Raw genomic sequence first — 23,221 nt, 5'->3', positions numbered from 1 at the left:
GCAAAGCCCTGTCCACATGTGAGCACCCATCCCGTTACAGCAGCAAACCCCCCAAAACTATCTACTATTATTTTTTTATGAAGCCATTTTGGACCAACTTAAGAGGACAGTCCTGTTGTCCACATAAAGCCTCATTATATAAAAATAATGAATCTTTCCTATCGCCTTGGAGTGTGTTTGTGGCATCATCAGTCTTGAGACCTGAAACAAATTTTGGGTAAGGGAGTCCATACTACCGCTGCAGAAGGGACTAAATAATTGGTGCCCTGAGCAGGATGTCCAATTGAAGACCACTACCAAGGTCTTTCTTCTCTTGCTTTGGTTTGCTAACTGGCTCTACTGTCTGCTAATGAGCATGAACTTTGAGCTGCTTCTTACTGGGTAGCTAGCACTTTAAGCTGTGATAGTTTGTGCATATTTGCTGAGCTTTACCAGGACTCTGTTATAGATTGAAGTGACCTAAGTCAGAAGTTTTGATAAATGACATTTAGGGACAAGGGTATAGGACTAGAGGCCCGTCAAAGTGGCCCTGGGTCTTCTGTCTCAGTCCAGACTTGTCTGTATATCTTAGAATGAATCATGTCTCACCTCCAGCATAATCTATGAAGGATGCTAAACGCAAGGAAAATAAATATGCCCTATGTGATATATAGGTTCATTGGATGATCACAAATGTGGAGGGAGAACAGTCAATATTTGAAGAGATATAATTATTTAAAAATTTGAGACTGCAAATGGCTGTGTGCTGAGGGACCCAGGCTGCCATGGTCTAAGACAAAGATGAATTGAATCTTCTAGTTATCGTAGTTGATACCAGCCTAATTTGGTGGAGAAAGCAAGCATTAAAGTAATCTCAGTTTACTTTATCAAAATGCATAAACGCAGTGATGGTGCTAGGAAATTCTCATTTATTCATGAGTCGTTCCAACAAACTTGCTGTGATAGGAAGTCACATTCAAGAAACTCAATTCTTATATCCCGTAAAGAATGACAGACTTGGAGACTTCTTTGGAGACTCTGGTAACCTTTCTTCTGAATTTAATCCCTCAGGAAGTGAAGATGGAAAATACGAGTTGTTAACTGCAGCAAATGAAATTATTGTTGAAGAGATCAAAGATCTAATGTCCAAGAGTGACATAGAGGGTCAAAATACAGAAACTGTGCTGGCAGGATCCCTCGCCAAAGTTGTTTGCTACATTCATAGAATGAACAAGGAGGTTAAAAGATAATCAGGAAATGAAATCGGATATTGGGTGATTAAGGCTGCAGAAGACAGTGTGTTGTAATATATGAATTTCATGAATGTCAACTTCGCAGCACAGAAGCAGAATATTATGATTGGTGCCTGCGTGTTAGACTGATTCTGGACTCCTCCAAAAAGCTTGTGACATCACAGGGGGACTGTACTTGAAGGTGCCTCAGAGGCCCTCCCTTCTGTCATCAAAATCTCATTGAAATAGGCTACATCTGTTCTGTGTGCTTGTCACTATTCTGCAATTTCAGCCCTGTCTGCACTACATGCAAGACAACCTTTAAGATTTCTCTACCTCCAGTACTGAAGACCAAGAAAAAGAAACTAAAAACGTCTGCATGATAGTAAAAATTGTTTTTCCGTCACTTAGAGCTATTAATAGAAATTATATGGCAGAATCTTTGTTAGGAAGGCTCTGAAAAAAAGAGATATGTGTAAGATAATTTTTAATGAACTTTCTTACAGGAAATATTGTAAAACATCATCTCATCCTGTGTTTCTGGGGAGCTGATTTATTGGAGGGAGTCATTCTATGCAATATACCCTAAAATCTTTCTGACTGTTTTTTGTCCAGAAATGGGGGAAGAAAGCACAAATTGTGACTAGATGATCATTTGTCAAAGACAGTCTGTGCTGACTGATTATAGGTGTCAGTACCTACACATCTAGGTTCTTACTATGAAATGTACAACATGAAATTTGAATGCAGTTTTGGAAAAAGTGACAATTTATGGAGTAATGGCATTAATCAAGGTAGAACATCTTACTTGAATCAACACAACTTTGACAATAATCAAGTAAATAAAATCCTTATTTTCTAGATTGAGATTTAGCTCCAGATATCAGCAGATATTTATTCTTTTGTCTGACATCAGTACATGTTTAGACAGAGTCATCCAAATGATAGTTTGTCACTGAATATCTCTAAACTCTGATTTTAAATGAATAAGGAGACTGAGTGAAGTAGTCTGGTAGCAACTTTTTCTTTAGAAACAGTTGTGTGAAGAGCTTATTTGTGAAAGCCAATGTCTGGGTTCTGAGGGGGAATTTCTTGGGGAGAATGGCTTCTTTACATTTAAGTGTTGCCCCCTCATAGAATTCATCCCTTTTTTTAATGAGGAGGGGAAAAGCATTAATACTGAAGAACTGTTCTCTAGAAGCTTTGGACTTAATACTGCAAATTTCAGTAAGGTGAAAAGAAAAATTATTTGTAATTTCAACAATAAAAAATGTATTTTTCTATGTAAACTTGAAGTTATTAAAAGTCCTTTTAAATTCCAGCATAGTGTAGAAAGGATTTTCAGGAATGGGGGCTGGTTTGATTTGTTTCTTAAAAGTATATTGACAAAAATCTATTTGTGTATACAACCTTGTATATAAATAAGATTTTAATTTTTTCTTGATACCATCTCAGAAACTGAGTTTCATTTAAGTAGTTTGGTGTTTGTTTAGATTATTTCAGGTAGATTTTGTATTCTGGATTTACGATTTTGTTAACAATTACCCAAAGATTTTGGTGATCACTTTCCAAGTATTTGTTAATCCTTGAGTTTAAGAATCTGTTTGTCTTTTTAAAATAATATTCAATATTTCACAGCCTAACTAATTGTAATGGAGATCACTATTTTAAGTCTAGGAAATAAAGCATCATATATCTAAAGAGGAATAATTTCAAGCAAGCTGATAAGGTTTCTGTTATTAATTTTTCATTTGAAATGTTTTATGGACTGGCTTAATTCTGTTTAAATTTTACTTTTAACTGTTGCATTAATGTTTTATTTTGTATAAATTTTTATAATAAAATAACTTAAATTTTCATTTAAAAAAATTAAATTACTGAGATCCATACTCCTAAAGACAGATGACTCACTAGAACCCTACAAAAATATTTTGCTGCTTATTCCTCTGTCAAAACAAATAATCTGATCTTCAGGATTGTAGAAAAAGACACCCATGGCACCCCTGTAGCACAGCCACTAAAGCTCAGATGGATCTTTGAACCCAATAAAGCAAACATTGAGGCCCTTAAATGTGACCATACTGATTTGATGTTCTCTGGAGGCAGAACCTTAGAAATATAAGTGGGGTAGAGAACCCCATACACCAAAGTATATCAACTAAATAAGGAGGAGAAAGAAAGGGAGAAAGGTAGAGGGAGGAAGGAAGGAAGGAAGGAAGGAAGAAAAAAGAGAAATAGAAAATATGAACAGACTAATTACTAGTAATGAAGTTGAATCAATAATTTTAAAAAGTCCCAGCAAACAAAAGTCCAAGATCAGATGGCTTTACAGGTAAATTCTACCAAACATTTAGGGAAGTATTAACACCTATATTTCCCAAACCATTCCAAAAAAATTGCAAAGAAAGTAATGCTTTTGAAATCATTCTACAAGACCAGAATCACCCTGATACCAAAATCAGACAAACATCACACACAAAAAATAAAATTATGGGCCAATATCACTGGTGAACATAGATACAAAAACCTCAACAAAATGTTAGGAAACTGAATTCAACAATACACTAAAAGGATTATACATCATGATCAAAAGGAATGAACTATCAAAAAGAGAAATTAAAAAGACAACCCCATTTACAATTACATCAAAAAGATAAAATACCTAGGAGTAAATGTAAATAAGGAGGTAAAATATTTATACTCATACACTGTACACATGATATCAACTACCATCATGCATGATAAACCCACTGCAGAGTTGCTGTTTTACATCCCTTAACCAAGACAGCCATGATAAAGGTCAGGACCCAAGGGTCAACATAGTTGGAGATATTTCTGGTAGTCATCTTAGCACTGGATGCCCTGGCCAACAACTAGTTCATCAATATTTTTATAGAATCTTGAGCCATTAACAATTGTCTGTCTGCCTGATACAGCCAATGGCAGGAACAACATTCCTTATCTAAGGAATATCTTGACTCATAGATACCCAAAATATGAATCATGGTCACATGTCTCTACATGACTTCATCAGCTTATTCCCTTCAAGCATCCAGACATTGGAAATAATGTTAGAGAAACAATTCATTGGAATTTCCAATCAACCTTTCTTTACTTGATGTTAGAATATTGTTCCCCTGTAGAGGAGGAAAGAGTTTCTTTCTCCTGAGGTCTTCTGGGGTTTCTATTAGTCTAGAACTACATTATCCCAATTTTAATATTTGAAGATTTCCAAATCACTTGGGTGGTCCAACACAGGGCCATAAGTGTGCATTTTAGAGCTATTTAACTTATGGTTCATCTTTATCTTAGTACATAGTTTTGGGGGATACAAGCTTTAGTTAGTGGTTGCCAAGGATGAGAGAGAGGTGGATACAGGGAGAGTTATAAATAAAATAGTGAATTAGAATGGACCCTTTAGCTGGTTCCTTACTTAAACCTAAAAAGGAAAATAAATAAATAAATAAGCTTAAGTTAGTGAAGGTTTGTCATAATTTCTTCCTTTGCTATGTCCTCATCTTGAATTTGAGTCTCCATAGACTAAGGGGGACATCAAAAAGACAGCCAATTTTTGAGGCTCTTTCTTTCTTTCTTTCTTTCTTTCTTTCTTTCTTTCTTTCTTTCTTTCTTTCTTTCTTTCTTCCTTCTTTCCTTCCTTTCTTTCTTTCTCTCTCTCTCTCTTTCTTTCTTTCCTTTTTTTTCCTTTTTATCAGAATACGCCTGCCCTCTTAGCAGAATCAGCTTTTGGTACTTGAATTTTTCCCAGTATTTGTGCTATATCTCACACCATCAATAAGATGCCTTGATTATTTTGTCAAACCTTTTAGTTATTCTCATGAAAAGGTTGAATTGAGTCACCTAATACTCCATAAGCTAATGCAGACCCTTAGCCAATTTTATGTTCTATGCACACATTCTTAAGTAATCTTATTCAGGTGGAACATGGTTGGGTTATTTTTTGTGATAAAATGACAAAATCAGTGCTGCAATTGTAATAACTCAACCAGATATTTTTCATCTGTCATGTGTGAATATCACACTAAGTCACTCTCATCACACTGTTAACTCTAAAATACCTAAAACTTCAATTTCACTACACTTCTCTATCCTTGATGAAGGTCTCTATCCTTGATGACTGAATGTAGTTTATGTTTTAGAGATGAAAGATGTTAGAGAGGCACTGTTTTGCAGTTTCTTTTCTTCCTGTCTTTAATCTATCTTAAAAAATTCCTTCATGAAAAATTGTATATCAACAACTGGTAAATTTATTTAAATTTTGAAGACTGATATTTATGCACAGTATGCATATATGTATACAGAAACATGACATATACATTATGTATATACACATATATGCATATATACATATACATGCATGCCAATTTTGCTAGGTAACTAGAAAACTTTAGAATCATCTAAAGGGAAAAATACTGTGGTTTTCTTACGCATACATTTATTTATAGACTTCATCTGAAAAATGAATCAAAGCAGCAGAATATATGCCCTATAGGAATAAGGAGCTTTAATGCTTCTCTACCACATTTTATAGACTTTATTTCCTTTTCTAATCAAGTGAAATTCTATAAAAGGTAACTCATTCCCCTTTGTATTACATCTTGGTTAATCTTTTTATTTACAACGTGACTAGATAAATCAAGAGAATATTTTATGAAGGTCACCTAAATTCCACTAAGGAAATTAAATTAATTGACAAGGGTCGGCTGGGTATTTGTGAAGTACCACGAAGAACTCCATTGTTATTGTTAAGAACTAGACATTTACTCCTTGTTAAATTAACAGATTCAATTAAGAAATCATAGTTAATACAATAGTCACCCACTTGGTTATACTCTGTAATTACTTTACATGACAAATTCACTAATATTGGAAAAACCACCAATGAGAACTAGCTAAATCACAACCCCTTCATTGTGAGGAGGAGAGCATTTTTTTTTTAATTTTCAAGTAGTGCACTCAAAAATACATTTATTAAGCTTTTACCACTTGAGTAATATTACATTTTGGGGATGAACTGAAGTGTATCATTTCAATTTTCCAATCTGATAATTAGTAAACATACTCTCCCCATGATGAAAAATATTGAATCTTGTCATTCTTTTTGATTCATTAATTTCTCTCAAAAATTGAAAAAAAATCAGCCTACCCTTGTCTTGTTATTCAAGAAATGATACAAGTTGGATGCTAATATTGAAAGGTTAGATAATGGATCCCAAATATTTTAGATACTAACAACATATCCTATGTGATCTGCAGTAAAATACATTTCCTGAAATCAAATATTTTTAGTGAATAATTGATTGCCATTTACTATGGACTAAATATTTGGGTTCCTCCAAAATCCATATGTTGAAACCCTATGTGGAGGTGGAGGCTTTGGGAGGTAGATTTAGATGAGGTCCTTAGGGTGGAGTCCCCATTATGGGATTAGTACTTTTATAAGATGAAGAGACCAGAGCTCTCTCTCTCTCTCTCCATGTGAGGAATCAGCAAGAAGGCAGTGATCTGGAAAGAGGTAGAAGGCCTTCACTATGAATCTGATCAAGCTGGCATCTGAGCATGCTGACCACAAGGCTGATTTCAGACTTCCAGCCTCCAGAACAGTGAGAAATAAATGTTTGTTGTTTAAGGCACCTAGTATATGGTATTCTGTTATAGCAGAATGCCAGACTGATTAATAAATTACTCATTTATAAACATCCTATTCAAGGTTAATTTGCAAACTTTTGCTCCTGATTGTCTGATGCTTTAATTCTTGATTACCTAGAATCTATTTTACATGTATGAACATATCAATCACCCCAAAATATGTTTAAACAGAGTGAATGTTTGCAAATATAAAATGGCATTTTCTAAGAATTTAGGCATATACTAGGCTATGATAACAAATTTGATAAAAAGTTTGTTTCTGTGGTTGTCCTTGTCAAGTTGAAATGGAAGCAATCGTAAAAATAAATAAACTTTACATTAAACAGAAATAAAAAAGGCAGAATTGATTATACCAATTTACATTGATTGGCTGTTTTAATAACATCTTTAAAATAGTAGATTTTTGTTTTTGTTTTTTTTTTGCTATTGATTTATACAGCAAAGCTATATCTATATGAGGGCTTTCACTCAAAATCCTTGCCTTATTAATAATAGCTTGTGCCAATCAGATTAACAATTTGATGTCTGAAAGATTACTTTTTTTTTCCAATGATACTTTCATATTAGTGGTAAGCTAAATAGCACCTCTCCCCTCCAAAAAAATATCTAGTCCTGATCCTAGAATCTGTGAGTCTTATATTACATGAAAAAATGTCTTTACAAAAAAAAAAAGTCTTTACAGATGTGATTAATTTAGGAATATTGAGATGAAGAGATTATCCTCAGGTAGGTCTTAAATGACATCACAAGTGTTTTTAAAAGAAGAAAGCAGAAGGACATGGGACAACAAATAGAATGGAAGGCATGAATAGGAGCAGAAAGAAGCAGTGTCAGAGAGAAGAGGTGCTGTCTATGCCTCTGACTTTGAAGATGGAGGAGGGGGTTATGAGCCAAGGAGTGCAGCTCTACAGGCTAGAAAAGGCAAGACATCGATTCTTCCCTAGAGCCTCCAGAGGAAGCACGGACTTGCCAACAGCTAGATTTGGGTCCCATAAGTCCCGTTTCAAACTTCTGCCTGCCAAAACTGTAAGAGAATAAATTTCAGTTGTTTTAAAACACCCAGTTTGTGGTAAGTTTTTACAGTAGCCATAATAGAGTAATATAATATCGATGTAAAAATTGATCATTTTCCAATAGTTGGTACATATTAAGCTTTCAGAGCTGCATGTTTTCCTACCACTCAAGTAGAAAACTTAGAGGCACTACAATATGCTCTTTCCTTGTCCTTAAAATATCCTCATCAATATACACAATTTTTTCAATAAACAAATGCATTTGACAAATATTCTGAAATCCAATTCTATAAGGGGAAACACACACACACACAGACACACAGACACACACACACATATATATATATGTATATATATACTGTAATAATCAGAGTCAAAGATGTCAAGGATGCTTAGATCCACATCTGTCCTTCTGAGCTCAATTTTGAAAGACATTTTGCAGTGTGTACCAGAAATTCTCAGAACCTGAGACAATGTTTATTTAGGTAAAAACGGGTCATTTATCCTATGACAGAGGTTATTCTGATATGTGACAAGAAGTACCTACAAAGTATTCAACAACCCACTTCTTTGAATTACTGCTTCACCCAAAAGCAGTAAATCCCTTTTTGTTTCAGATGGAGTTTCAAACAACTGGCAGGTTGCTATTGATCCATAGCTGCAAATTCCTTTATGATTGGAAAATTGTCCATATTTCTCATTTTAAGAACATTAGCAGAGTACAGATAAAACCTAAGTCCTTTTTCTCTTCATCTCTAATCATGGTATTAGATTCATCCTTAACTCAATAGCTGATATTTATTGAGTACTTAAGATATGTCACTCACTGTTGCAAAAATTTTACATGTATTAATTCATCATATCAGTCTTGTACTGTGAGTGGTGGTAATGTTACAGCTACAGTTTTACTGGTGGGAAAACTGAGGAATAGAAAGTTTACAAAACTTGTCCAGGGACCCACAGGTAGTGGGAAGGGCAGTTTATTTGCAGAGGCAGCATCCTTAGCCACAAGGCCACTGACTCACTGTCTATCAGCTGGAGTTGCACAAGCCACTGCTGACGAGAGTTTAGAGAGTCTAGAGACTTTGAAGACTGCAAGAGGGTAAACACCTCTTAGCTGATGCCAACCACGTACACTTGGGCACACACATATAAATTATCAAATATAATAGGCATCTATGATGAGCTGGACAGGCTGACCATTTATTAGCATATCCCTCCTGCAATCTGCACAGTCTCTACTCATAAAACATTAAAAACTTTGGTATAGGGGATACACAAATTAGCAAGATATAGCCTATAGGTTCCACCTCTAAAACATGTTAAATTTAATATGTAATCCAGATATATGCACTTATCTCTAGCAAATGTATAAATGGTATTATCTGACCCATAAATTCAAGGTGAAAATTTTAAATATATATATATATATATATTTTTAAATTTTATTTAAAATTAAATTTTAAAAGGTTGTACATTTAACTTTATTGCTGTAATAATAAGAATTTTGTAGAATGTAAATATTTATCTCTTGAGTTTTCTAAACACCCCTGTGTTTAACTAGTTCATAAACCCAAGTAACCAGAGTCAGTTTAGTAAAAAGTACACATCCCAGCTCATCAAAGCTGAGTTAGTTTAGGCTTATCACTTTTACATGATATCACCACTGAAACTGGTTTTAGAGTCTGATACATGATACATATTTTCTGCATTTTTTCCCTGCTTAGATCTTTCATAGGTATGAACAGGATGATTTTTGCCTTCCAAGTTGTTTGTCCAAGAAGGCCTCTCCCCTAGACTTCCAGTATTGCTGGGTCATGAGTAGGCATAGAAAATTGAGAAGAGGTAACATTCACCACCACTCCTAAAGTTTCCATCTAAGTGGAAGATTGTCCATTAGTATGGTATTCTTTGTCTTTTTCTTCCTCCTTTGTTTACTCTCTCCAAGCAAATGGTCTATCTAGCTAGCTAGCTATCATTTACCTAGCTATATATATATATATATATATATATATATATATATATGTATATATGTATATATATATGGCACTAGTGTATATAGTCCACTCCTTTTCCCTTACATTTTCTGTTTATATTTGTCTGCTCAAAGATGTCATATGTTATATGTTATATGTTATATTACATACGCTACAATGTCTTGTTATATTAAAATGAACATGATTCAGCAACTGTGTGTCTTCAGGATGGATAGAGTGTACTCATGCTCATGTGCAAAGACCAGCATGATTAGCTGCCAACAAAATTTATTCACAGCTTTGTATTTTAAAATACCTGTGTCAATTAGTTACAATAAAATATGTACTTAATGGGAAAAAGAAACCGATGTTATATGTTTTCAATTGGTCTTGTATATGCTATAAGATTAATGGTAAAAGTTCTGTACCTGTGAGGGAGGCCTATGATTTTTCTGACCTGAGAGGGTGGTATTCCTAATACTGGGTTGCTCTGCTATAAATCCCATTGTGGAAATACCTAAATCAAGTCCAGTAGTACAACTTTTCACTTTAAATAAAATTTTTATTTAATTTCCATATGCCTTTCTTTGAATATTTCTCAGGTTGCTATTTGCCATGCTTTTACTTTAAAGGCAAACATACAAACAAACCAAAAAAAAAAAAAAACACCTTTGCACTTGTTTTTTTAATATTCTTTTCCTGTCATTTTTTTCTTATTTCTTTTCATTCTATTCATGTGTAATTAGGTATCTATCTATCTATTATCTATCTTATCTATCATCTATCTTATCTATCTCTCTATCTGTCTATCTTATCTATCTGTCTATCATCTATCTATCTAGCATCTTATGGAAAATCCCGAACGAACTTTTTGGCCACCCCAATATCTATCTCTCTCATTTTATTCCAGATGAATTCATATGAAACCCTTCTTACCGCTGAGCTACAGTTGAACAATTGAGCTTTATTATGTTTCTTCCGTATCTTAAGAGAAGTGTAAGGAAGAATGGTCAGAGAATGCCTTCCTAGGGCTGAGTAGGGTCTTACATGGATGGTCTGAGCTCAGCTCTCTGTTTTGAATTTTTGTGATCTGACCATTTTCAGGGTCTCACTATCCTCTGTTTCATCACTTAGAAAATGATTTTAGATCCATTGAGATGTAAATTGTCATTAAATTTTATACCTTCACCATATTTTTTGATGTTATTGTTTGGCTGAATTTGACAGTTCCTTTTAGAAGTTATTGAGGTTGAAATATTCTGGAATTTACCTAGGTAGTCAATGGAATCATTTGTGAATACCATCCACAAAGGTTATAGTCACAGACTAAATAACTCTTTGACAATGATTTTTAAATGCTGCATAAAGACTCGTGGTTTTAACATAAGGACCTCAGAGTATAACTGGAATAAATTAGATCCATAAACTCAAAATGACAAATCATCTACTTTTTTTTAATTGAAAATACTTCCTCTGAATCCTTTATCGTGTTCTCTGAAAGGGAACCTCCACAGGGTAACACCTAGGCTGACCTCCAAGCTCCTGTTACATAGACTCTGGAGTTTGATCTGTGTTACCATTTCTTCTCTTTTCCACATAGAGCAGGTCCTGACAACTGTTCTACTGATGGTCCAGATCCCTGCTCACTATGAATATTTGAGGGAGATTGATGCCATTCTCTCACACTTGTTAGAGTGTTTCCTGAAACACACACTTTGGTTCCCTGCTTGTTATGTGTCCCATGTAGCCATCCTCCAAATCACGGGTCACTACCAGGTGCCTTGAATCAAGCTTGGTTTAAACTAGAGGTTCTCAACCAGAGAGGATTTTGATCATCCAGGAGATATTTGGTAATGTCTGGAAACTCTTTGATTGTAACAAATGTGGCAAGGGTTTGCCACTGGGCATCTATTGGGTAGAGACCAATGATGTCATGAAACATACAATACAGCCCCACAAAACAAAGAGTTAATCTAGCCCAACCTGTCAATAGTACTGAAGTTGAGAAACCCTTGTTTAAAACATTGTAGACCTGAAACCAAACCTCCAGGCTCTAGATAACATTCTTTTTTGATCTTGACAACACCAAATGTGTGATTAAACTCTATTTCCCAGTCATCTGAAATATCTAAATTCTTTCATTAGTGTAGCTAACTTGACATCCACATACATCTCCAATTATTCATGAAGGGTAACAATTGTTACTACTAAAAAGTTAGTTCCCTAATGAGCTAAAAATGATTGAAGAAGCCATCTGGAAACTTTCTCACCAGAACAGAAAAAAAATAAAAATAAACTATCTTTTACCAGGCAGCTTTACTTGGAAGTTTTAGGATGCTTGTACAAACTAGATTTTTTAAAATCTCGTTTGGTTATAAGTACTCCATCATTCAAATCCACAATGGAGTCAAAAGTTACATGCGCCAACACAAATAATCAATAAGCAATCAATGATAGAAATAGAAAAGAGTTTTATTTGAGCCAAACTGAGGGCTATAGCCCAGAAGACAGTCTCTCAGATAGCTCTGACAAACTGCTCCCATGAAGCATGGTTTTTAGCACAGTTTTATATCCTGTCAGAACAAAGAACATCAAACAAGTCAGGAATACATTCCTTTAAGGTTTTTTTTTTTAAAAAAAACAGATCAACATGTACAGAGTGAGTTGGTATGGCCTTGGTACCTAGGAAGGGAGTCTTATCATCGAAGGAGTATCAGCATTGGTGTCTCAGGAAGGGAGGAATTTAATCTTTATTTTGAACATAGACATTCTTCACTTTGGGCCAATGTGCCTTTTTCTTTAATAATTAAAGCAGATGTATACTGTAGGCTTGATAGACCACAGACAGGCTGTTTTGTTAGCATAAAATTCAAGTTAACTTATGTATAAGCCAGAATGATTTCTCCACACTTCAGTATGTGAAAATCTCCTTCATCACATGACATATCAAACTCTTTACATTACTTGATGCCAGAGCTATAGTATTTCATATATTCCAAATGTACATCATGGAGGAGAGTCTCTTTAACCTAAATTTTACCAGAATATAACTCATTTGGTCATATTGGTAACGTGTGACCGCCCCCCATAGAACTGGGGCAAATTTGAGCTGACAGCATACTAACTCCTCCTAACCGGTCTAGGAATGGAAGCATTGTGCAGTAAAAGATAGACAAGGCATATCAAGCTGAATAATCCTTGCAGAGGTCATTGTGGACATCTCAGCGAATTCAGAGCTTCTGACCCACCATCTTTTGAAAAAATTGCTCTGAGACTTATAAAATTTGTGAATGCAAAATGAAGTCCTATTTTTATAATTTTATGGGAAAGGTAGAACTTTATATCATGGCAGATTATCAAACTGATCTCCTGTCAGAGTCTATGGATCGCAAAGGTTGTTATTTGTGCCAGATAAGAAGTGAACAGCCTGGCCTAAGGAAAGAGGTCACCCGCTGCCCTATTTCCACATCCAGGAGCAAAACAGAAACCTGGTAAGCCTAGCATTTGACCAGAACAAAGTTACATGCACTCCTGTGTACTCACATTCAGTGTAAAATTAAATCCTGAGGTTGCATGCTAATTCACCTAAGAGCAATGTAGGGGGAAGGAGGGGCTCCCAAGTGTAATGCTCCAGGGCTGTGTGCAGGAACAGAGTAGTTTTCACTAACTGATGAAGGATCACTACTACCCTTGAAAACAATATCAATTTATATTCTAATCTTGTACCCCATAAAACAATTAATTCCATGTAAAGACTTAATCCTAAGCGAAAAAAAGGCATTGAAATTATATGAGCATATAAAATATTTCTCTTATTATGAGATATTAAAAGATGTTTTAAGTTTAGCTACCTAAGAAAAAAATTACCAGAGGAACACTGGCAGATTTGACTGGAAACTGGTATTTTTTTTCCATACTTTGTTTTTAGCCATAGAGAAATTGATCATCAGAAGCACGGACAAAATCAGACGACTGCTGAAGACAGAATTAAGATGAACACTTTGAGTAGTTCATTAAAAATGTTCCTGGAACACTTATTCAGCTTATTAGCAGGAATGAGCTCTAGCCCTCTAGTCTGAAATCTACTCGTCACAGCTACCACGTGGCAAAACCGCAGGCAGGAGCAGCGACCCCGAATAAAGCTGACCTGGATTAAAGAAGCCCTGAATAAAACATATTGGCCAACACCACAACCTAGCACTTTTATGACAGCTTTGTTATCCTACGTCAGCTTCCTCATAAAAGTAATTAATTTTCCCATGGAGCAGGAGGAAGTTGTGACAACATCAATGCTATTAATTATTCATTAAGCAGCACGGAGGTGAATTACAGAAGACCACGAATCAGATATGTTTATCAACAGGAAACATTGGTAATTAAATTTATTTTTATAATTAAATTCAGTCTTTGTTTATATGGCAAAATATTAAGTAGAGTAAGACAGAAAGATGCTCCAACCTGACAGTAACAAGAGCAGACTGAAGATTCCATTAAACAGTTCTCTGAGGAGAGGAAAAATGCTTCATCTGTACATTTTCCTAATTTCGGAGACCCCAAGGTCAAAGTCACTGGAAAGCAACAATTTTTATGTCTCAGTTCTGATGTTCTCTGTCTTTGATGACAGACTTATAGTAGGCAATCTCTAAAAGTATGATGATACCCACAAAGAAGAAACAATAATGAGTTTCCTATTCATTTTATCTCAGGCAAAGCCTGATGTCCTGCAGTATGTATGTATGAATGTATGTGTGTATGTATATTCCCACATGTTTGGAACTGACATTATCCCTCTTTATGTAGATTTCACAGGTTAATATTGTCAACTATCTTATGCATAGTCTATTGTCAGATGTAATTAGGGACTTCTTACCTACTCTCTAGCCCATAGGTGCACCTGACATAACGCACAGTCATGTCTGAGTGACACCTTAACATTGGCTTTTATAGATGTCTCTTACACACCAGTAAAGGTTTATAATCTCTTTATAAATTTAAGCATTCTCAAAATGTTATTCTCAGGTAAAAAACACATTTCTATTATGTTCTTTTAAAGTTGTTGGCTTGTAAATTTTTATTTTTCATGAATAAATTATTCTACTTCTTAGAATAATGACAAGCGATGTTTCTTCTTCATAACTACAACTTCACATATGCTTTTACATGTTTCCCTAACTGAACACTCCATTATGAGGGTCCTCAGGACAGAAGTACTGAGCCTGAGAGAGAACAGGCAGCCTGCCTGATGCCTAGTAATGAAGCAAGAGAGAATCCTTCCCACAAACACACATCTTCACATTCACAGACCATCAAAAATGTAGAGTAGGGCTTCCCTGGTGGCGCAGTGGTTGAGAGTCCGCCTGCCGATGCAGGGGACATGGGTTCGTGCCCCGGTCCAGGAAGATTCCATATGCCACAGAGCGGCTGGGCCCGTGAGCCATGGCCGCTGTGTCTGTGCGTCCGGAGCCTATGCTCAGCAACGGGAGAGGCCACAACAGTGAGAGGCCCGCGTACTGAAAAAAAAAAAATGTAGAGTGATTTGTTTTCCAATTTAAAAATATGTACATATATGTATGCATGTATATATCTATATATGCCCATGTGTGTACATATATGCCTAAATGCAATCTTGAGATAAACGTATTCTGAGACACAAGCATGCTATATAGATATTTTGTATTTGCCCAGAGAGCTATGAACATATATATTCTGATATATGTATATTTATATGTATGTATATATGTGAGAGAGAGAGAAAAAGACAGAGGCAGAAAAAGAAAGAGAGAGAGAGAGAGAGATCATTCCAGAAAATATTTCATCTCAAGGGAAAAGCAGTTGAGCACTAAGATATGCATCAAAGGTAAAGATACAGGTTAGATTTGGAGAGACATACTTAATACAGGGCTCATTACTCAAGTTTCCTTTCAGCTTATATCAAGTGACCTCGCGCCTCAGCCTTAGAGAAATGGGTTTGAATTTAACGTACAAGATACTTTTAAAAAACAGATATTATTGGGCTCCCCTGGTGGTACAGTGGTTGAGAGTCCGCCTGCCAATGTAGGGGACACGGGTTCATGTCCCGGTCTGGGAAGATTCCACATGCTGCGGAGCAGCTGCACCCATGAGCCATGGCCGCTGAGCCTGTGTGTCCAGAGCCTGTGCTCCTCAACGGGAGAGGCCACAACAGTGAGGGCCCCACGTACTGCAAAAACAACAACAACAAAAATAACAGATATTATTAGCATCATCATGGGACTTTGAGAGTCAAGGTGAATGCACATTTCATCTGTTGACCCTGGTAGGACTGGCAATCATGCTAGTGCTTTTAGGGCTTCCAGAGAGACTGCCCTCAGCACAGACATCAGTGCCAGTTTCAGGTACCAGTAGCACTGTAGAGCTCCCACCTTGTCAGATATAAGTGTCTTAGCAGTTACTCCAGGCATAGAAAACCCCAGGTGGAATCAGGGAGGAAACTGATACTTGCTACACAATGCCCACAGATACTGATGTATGAGGAGATTCCAATTCCTGGAATTTTCTGGATTATTTGAGATATGTTGGTAGGGGTCTAATGCTCATAAAGCATGTAGGAGCAGAACAAGAAAAAAAATATTTTTGTATTTATAATTATCTTTACCTACTTAGTTTTGTATATAGCATGATATTTTCCTGGACACGCCTTATTTCTCCATTGTCTTGGAGTCCAAGAGGCCACAACTGGTATCGAATCATTCTGTGTGTGTGTGCATGTGTTTGACTATGGGATATACAGCTCTTATCATACAGTATCTATCTATAAAAATCTCATCACAGCTGCGTTTATATGTGCTGTCAATTTATTTTAAAAGGGATATTTATTGGATTTAAATGTAGTAGCAGCCACTAACAACATTAAGGAAATGTTTTATTTTTATTTTTTGGATTGAGTGGAAAACAAGCATCTATTAAAAATCCATTTACTTTATGAATGACATTCTGTATATTTTGCACCTTCCCAAATCTTCTCTGTTCAAGACATTCTTTAGTATTTAACTTTTTTTCAAAGCAACCCTAGGCCAAAGGGAATTCTAAAAGATGCATTTATATTAGTTAAGCCAAAGAGCTTAAAAAGTATTCTTAACAATTATCAGCAAACTTCCAGCTCAGATTGGATATTGTCACCTTTGTTTTCTTTTCTACATTGTTTTTCTCTGTTTTATCTTAGTCATCACTGAAAACCCAGTTTCACAATGGTAAGATGCCATAGAAAGAAATTGAGTGATCTGATGTTTAAACTATAAATTACTTTGTGCTAGCAGTTTTCACAGCTTTCAATAGATGCCACTGTGTTTCCCTCGAATAATTTAAATAATATTTTAATTTTATCCTTTAAATTAATTTAACTCAGTCATTTTACAGAATACTTTAAAAATTTCAAACAACCTTGTGTCACTGTACTACTCTGAGTGGGATTCAGTGTTTGGTTTGGGAAAGGCATATATTTGAAAGTCAATGACTAATGTCAGAGTAAAAATACAGTAGTTCTAGATACATGTACTAAAATGTTTACTAAAAAGGAAACACTGTTGACAATAATATTTGTCATTATAGACAAAAGCAAATAAAAGTTGATGCTATCAAAATAAATTAAATATTCAGTGAATATAAACCTTATTATCATATATATAGTTCTAGGCAAACATTTGAAAGATAAACCTAAGTTTTAAAGCTTTTCTTATTCTCAGAAGACATTAATATATCATCTAAAACTGTGTATTTAGTGAAAGTGAGTTTAAAAAAAAGATAAAGAGAAGTGTTTTCACTTTGGTATAAGAGAAACTTTTTTGCCTAAGAATAATGTGCTTTCAGAATTGTTTTTCTATGAATTATTTCTCTATAGGTTGAGATTTCATCAGCATAATACTAAGCCATATGAACGATTCTCTCTTTGTATATAGCTCTAATAAGAAATTTAATTTAAAACCTTCACAAATAAAAGTTCAGTACGAGCAAAAAGCTGTTGTTTTGTTCACTTAAAAGCAGGCAAGGTATCAAAAACTAAATAAAAAACAATATTCAAATATTTTCTGAATAAGTATTAATATGTATATGCATTATTTTCTCTAATACATTATTTTATATTTCTAAGGTATTTTCAAAAATCATTAGAAATCTTCATTTATATAATATAGTATTTCCTCTTATATGACGGAATGCTAAAATCAAACATATAAAATGATAAACACATAGAATGCTTTATTGTAGTGCTAAAAATGAACAGTAGTTCTGTGGGGGGAGCGTAAATGTTTTCCTTCCTCTACAATCATGCTTCTATGTCTACTTATTCTATCTGAACTCCCAGCTCCCCACTATAGCACCAGATGTTAGCCTGGTGTGCTGAGGATCTTATCACTGGGAATTCTGCAGATCTAGTGCCCATGTTGGCAGATGACGTAGGCAAGGCACAGTTGCCCGCGATCCTTACTCCCTCTAGCATCCTAGGAAGAGCTCAGTGGATGCGCCAGCCTCTCAGTGGTCATGAGACTCTAGCATTTGTTTTCAAGGTCCAGGATTCACACTGCACCTCTAGGTCCAGCTGAGAGAGCTTCATGGGATGTCAAACTGAATGATTTAAAATCTCCGTTGTATCTCCTAGTTTCTTTCCTGGAGCCCAGCGGTCCTGCTGTTCCAGGTCCAAGCACAACTATGTGTTGCAATTATGATTCATATTCATGGTGATGCATATCTTATTTCTGCACATGATTGGTTCCCTTTTCTATTTTATCTAAGTTTGGTGCTTGACGGATTGAAAAGTGGTTGTCTGCCACGTAAAATAACGGCACAGACTTTGCCAGACGTTTGTAAGGCAGGATTAAAAAGAAAAAGAAAAAGAAAAGAAAAAAACAGTCCTGGTATTAAACATGAACAGAGGATGAAATATTATTATATTAAAGACAATAAGCTTGAATTAATTTCTTATAACTTCTGAAACAGGATAAATAAAAACCATAAACAGGGTCTCAAATGTGGGAAACAAATAAAGAAAATAGATGGAAGTGATAAATAGCTTAAACATCAAGGTGTAAGAAAAGGAATTTTTTTATTCAGAAATGATCCTCTCTCAAGATAATGGATCTCAACAGAAAGCAAGTGCATAGAAATTGGAGATAGCTCAGTGAAAACTCAGGAAAATGGCCTTAATCCAATTAGGAACTGCCTGTCTTTAAAGCTTTATGTCAGGGCTGGACAGAGACACCTGGGCACGTTTGACAGGCAGTAATTAGGTCCTTATTTAAAATAAAGATTAAAAAATAGACATTTAGTCGAAGACAGAACTTCTTTCTATAAGTGTTTATATTACATTAATTTTGAAATAAAAGGTCAATAAACAATAGAGAATAATACTATAGTCTACCTTAACAGGTTCTGTCTTGTTTTTGAGATTTTTTTTTTACAACCACACAACTAAATTGAAAGCATATGCATATATATATATATATATATATATATATATATATATATATATATATATATATCACATCTTCTTTATCCATTCATCTGTTGATGGAAATTGCAAATAATATTATCTATAAGGGGTTAATATCTAAAATATATAAACAAATCATACAATTCAGTATCAAAAAGACAAACAACTTGACTAAAAAGTGGACAGAGACATGAATAGACATTTTTTTTCAAAGAAGATGTACAGATGGCTAACAGGCACATGAAAAGATACTCAACATCATTAATCATCAGAGAAATGCAAATCAAAACCACAGTGAGATATCACCTCACACCTGTCAGACTGACGGTCATCAAAAAGACCACAAATTACAAATGTTAGTGGGGACACAGAGAAAAGGGAACCCTTATACACTGTTGGTGGGAATATAAATATAACCACTATGGAAAACATTTTGGAAAACACAGTAGGTAATCAATAGGTGAAGATTATATTCATTATTAGTTTTTTACCCATCTTTCAATCAGAGTGCTAAAGAGCAGAAGTCAACATCTTTCCATGGCAATGCTACTTTACTTAACTGTCATTTGAAAAATTAATAAAATATGTGGTGATTAATTTTATGTGTCAGCTCAGTTATGGAGTTCCCAGATGTTTGGTCAAACATTATTCTGGATGTTTCTGTGAGGATGTTTTTAGATAAGATTAGCATTAAAATTGGTAGACTGGGTAAAGCTAATTGCTTTCTCTACTGTGTGTGAGCCTCAACCAGTCAGTTGAAGGTCTGAAGAGAACAAAACTGACCCTCCCTGAGTAAATGAGAATTCTTTTTGTTTGATTCTCTTCTAACTGGGACATCATTTTGACTGGAACATCAGCTCTTCCCAAATCTTGAGCCTCCCAGTCTTCAGACTAGAACTGCACCATCAGTTCTCCTGGTTCTCAGGCCTTCAGACTCTAAATAGAACTACATCATAAGCTCTTCTGGGTTCTACCTTGACAATTTTTTTTTTTTTGTCTGCACAACACAGCATGTGAAATCTTAGCTCCACATTGATGGATTGATCCCACACACCCTGCAGTGGAAGTGCAGACTCTTAACTACTGGACCGCCAGGGAAATCCTACCTTCCAATTTACCCTGCAGATCTTGGGACTTTTCAGCTTCCATATCATGTAAGCCAGTTTCTTATAATAAATCTCTTTCTCACTATATATACATTTTAATAATGTTGCTTATCTGGAGAACACTGACTCATATAAAGTCCTACTTCTCAGTGTGCATGTTCATTTAAGATCATATCTCAAAAGTGTTATTGAAAAAAATGAACTTCAAAAATATCAGGTCAATCCATTTTTTTATACAAATGTAAGCCTCTTACATAATGAATTTGTATTGACTTTGTTTCAACAAATGTTAAAATAATTTGGGTTGTTTTCTTGTTAATGAAGTCATAGTATGGCTAATAAAACTTGTATTAGAAGAAATGGATTTACAGTCTGTAGAGAAAAAGCATATGCTGCCTGTTATAGGTTGAATTGTGTCCCCTCAAATGATAACTTGAAGCCATAATTCCTAGTACCTCAGAATGTGACCTTACTTGGAAATGGGGTTGAGGCAGAAGAGAGATGGTCGCCAGGCTGAGCAGCTGAAGTCTGTCCCCTGTGGACAGATACTTCAAGAAAAATAGCAGAGGCAGAGAGGAGCTGAGTCCCACCCAGACAAAAGATAAAGAGACCACATATTTCTCATTCGTGAGGTCAAGGAGACCTTCCTGACTACCCATGCACAGAAGGGCTCCTTGGGGGTCAAAAAGGGAGGAAACAACACCCCATAATAGGAGATGTCAACCTTCTCACAGGCCTCTGCACTGGAATCTTTCATGGCTAAGAGATACGCGTGCACTCAAGGGAGTACACTGAGTTATACCAAATATGGACTCAGAGCCAGGCAAAGCAAGATAATTGGCCAGAGGAAACATGGAAGAAATGTCCCACATAAATAACTTAAACTACCACTAAGGCGCGACTCTCTTAACCCCCCATGTGTGCCTATTCACATGTACTTATTTTCCTCCTAATAAACACTTCACTTGTTTCACCACTTTCTGTCGTTTTGTTGAAATTCATATTTACAAAGCAGACAAGCCAGGACCTTGTCACTAGCCACTGGCCCTCGTGCCTAGTGGTTAGGATTCAGTGCTCTCACGGCCACAGCCTGACTTCAATATCTGGTTGGGGAACTGATATCCTGCTTCAAGCCACTACTGGCCAAGGCAGCAAGATCAGGGTCATTACAGATACAATTAGATAAGCTAATATGAATTCATATTGGAGTAAAATGGGCCCTTAATTCAATATGACTGGGGTCTTTATAAAAAGAGGGAAGAAAATATGAAGACAGACACACAAGAGGCCTTGCCATGTGACAATAGAGGCAGAGATTGCAGTGCTGCAGCTACAAACCACGGAAAGCTAAGGATGGCCAGCAAACCAACAGAAGCTAAGAAGAGGCAAGGAAGGATTATTCTCTATGGATTTCAAGGTAGCATGAACCTGCTGACACCTTGATTTTGGACTTCTAGAATCTAGAACTATGAGACAATCCATTTCATTGCTTTAATCTACCCACTTTGTAGTATTTTGTTGTGTCAGCCTTAGGGAAACAAACACTGTCCAAATATAAAGTGATTATTTTAATATTTGTCCTTTTAATACTTTTCAAATTGTATATCCAAGGTTATTCTATTCATATGAAGAAAGACGAGAAAACAATTTGTAAGCAATAGTTTATTTTAAAAAATAAATCTTAATCTTTATTAATATGGGAGAAAGGATAATTTTATTTAAAGCCAAAGTAAAGGTAATAAAAAATAAAATTTATAACAGAGATTTGAACTGTTATGATAGTTTGTATATTCATTGTTCCCACAGAAAATTCCATGCATGCCAGTTTGAAAATAGGGATGCAAACATAATTACCTGCTGATTTTCTTTTTTGTAACAATTATCCTCTGTGTTAAAGGCTATAACCAACTCAATTTATTTTTATATTGGGAGCTTTATACAAAGTATCCTATAATACCTAACAGAGAAATAAAGCAATGAGAAATGCTTCATTTTATTGAATGCAAAGTCTTAACATGAATGGAGAGAAGATCCTGTCTGTAGATAAACTAACATGTCATAAAAGAAAATCAGGTTTGAATATTGTTTCTAGTTTAAATAAAAGTCCTTGAATACCTTATTTGCAGAGAGGGTATTTAGGGGTAAAAAATGAATGCCTTTGTATCTGTAACCAATATTTTTTTTAATATTAAAAGTTTTTTTAATCCCTTAGGAGAGAAATTCTGTTTTAATTTCAGAATCACCTTTGCTTCTTCTTTTTATTTCAAGCCCCACATACATACAGTTGAATTGTTAGATGGTAGAGATATTTAATAATATCCTCTGAACTGGGAAGAAACTTTGAGACCAAAAAATGAAGCAGGCAACTCTATAAAGTGTAATTATGAGGTTTATTGTGAGTAACTTACATATAGGCAGGATAGGGTGGAGGACAATCAAAAGGCATTTGCAGCTGCATTCTATGGCCAAAAGGGGTACAGGGAGATTTAAAGGGGCCAAAGCTAAAAATATAATCTGACTACTAAGGGAGAAGCATGTCTACACTGACTGGAACAAGGGCGCTTTTCCTCCCCCCAGGCATGTCATGTATTCCTCATGAACCTTTAACCATCTCTGTCAGCAAACGGCATTCTTCTAGTTTTCATATCATATGAAGGCAAGGGTAGGATAAAAGTTGATAGGGAACTTATCTGGTTTGGGGATATTCTTTTGAGTAGGCTGAAACTCAATCATGCAGAAAGGGGAGGGGATAGGACTGTGGGCCTAAGATGGAGCTAATAAAATG

At 35.4% G+C, this 23,221-nt stretch overlaps 1 pseudogene across 1 annotated transcript; it reads left to right on the top strand.

Annotated features, from left to right (window-relative positions):
- Positions 1-785: 785 nt before the first annotated feature.
- On the top strand, positions 786-1,594 carry LOC308617996 (general transcription factor IIH subunit 3-like; annotated as a pseudogene). The gene has a single exon. The product of its transcript is annotated as a general transcription factor IIH subunit 3-like (transcript).
- Positions 1,595-23,221: the final 21,627 nt, after the last annotated feature.

The sequence above is a fragment of the Mesoplodon bidens genome (assembly GCF_964165515.1).
Source record: "Mesoplodon bidens genome assembly, chromosome: 5".
NCBI lineage: Eukaryota > Metazoa > Chordata > Mammalia > Artiodactyla > Ziphiidae > Mesoplodon > Mesoplodon bidens.
This window is presented reverse-complemented; position numbering and strand designations above follow the sequence as displayed.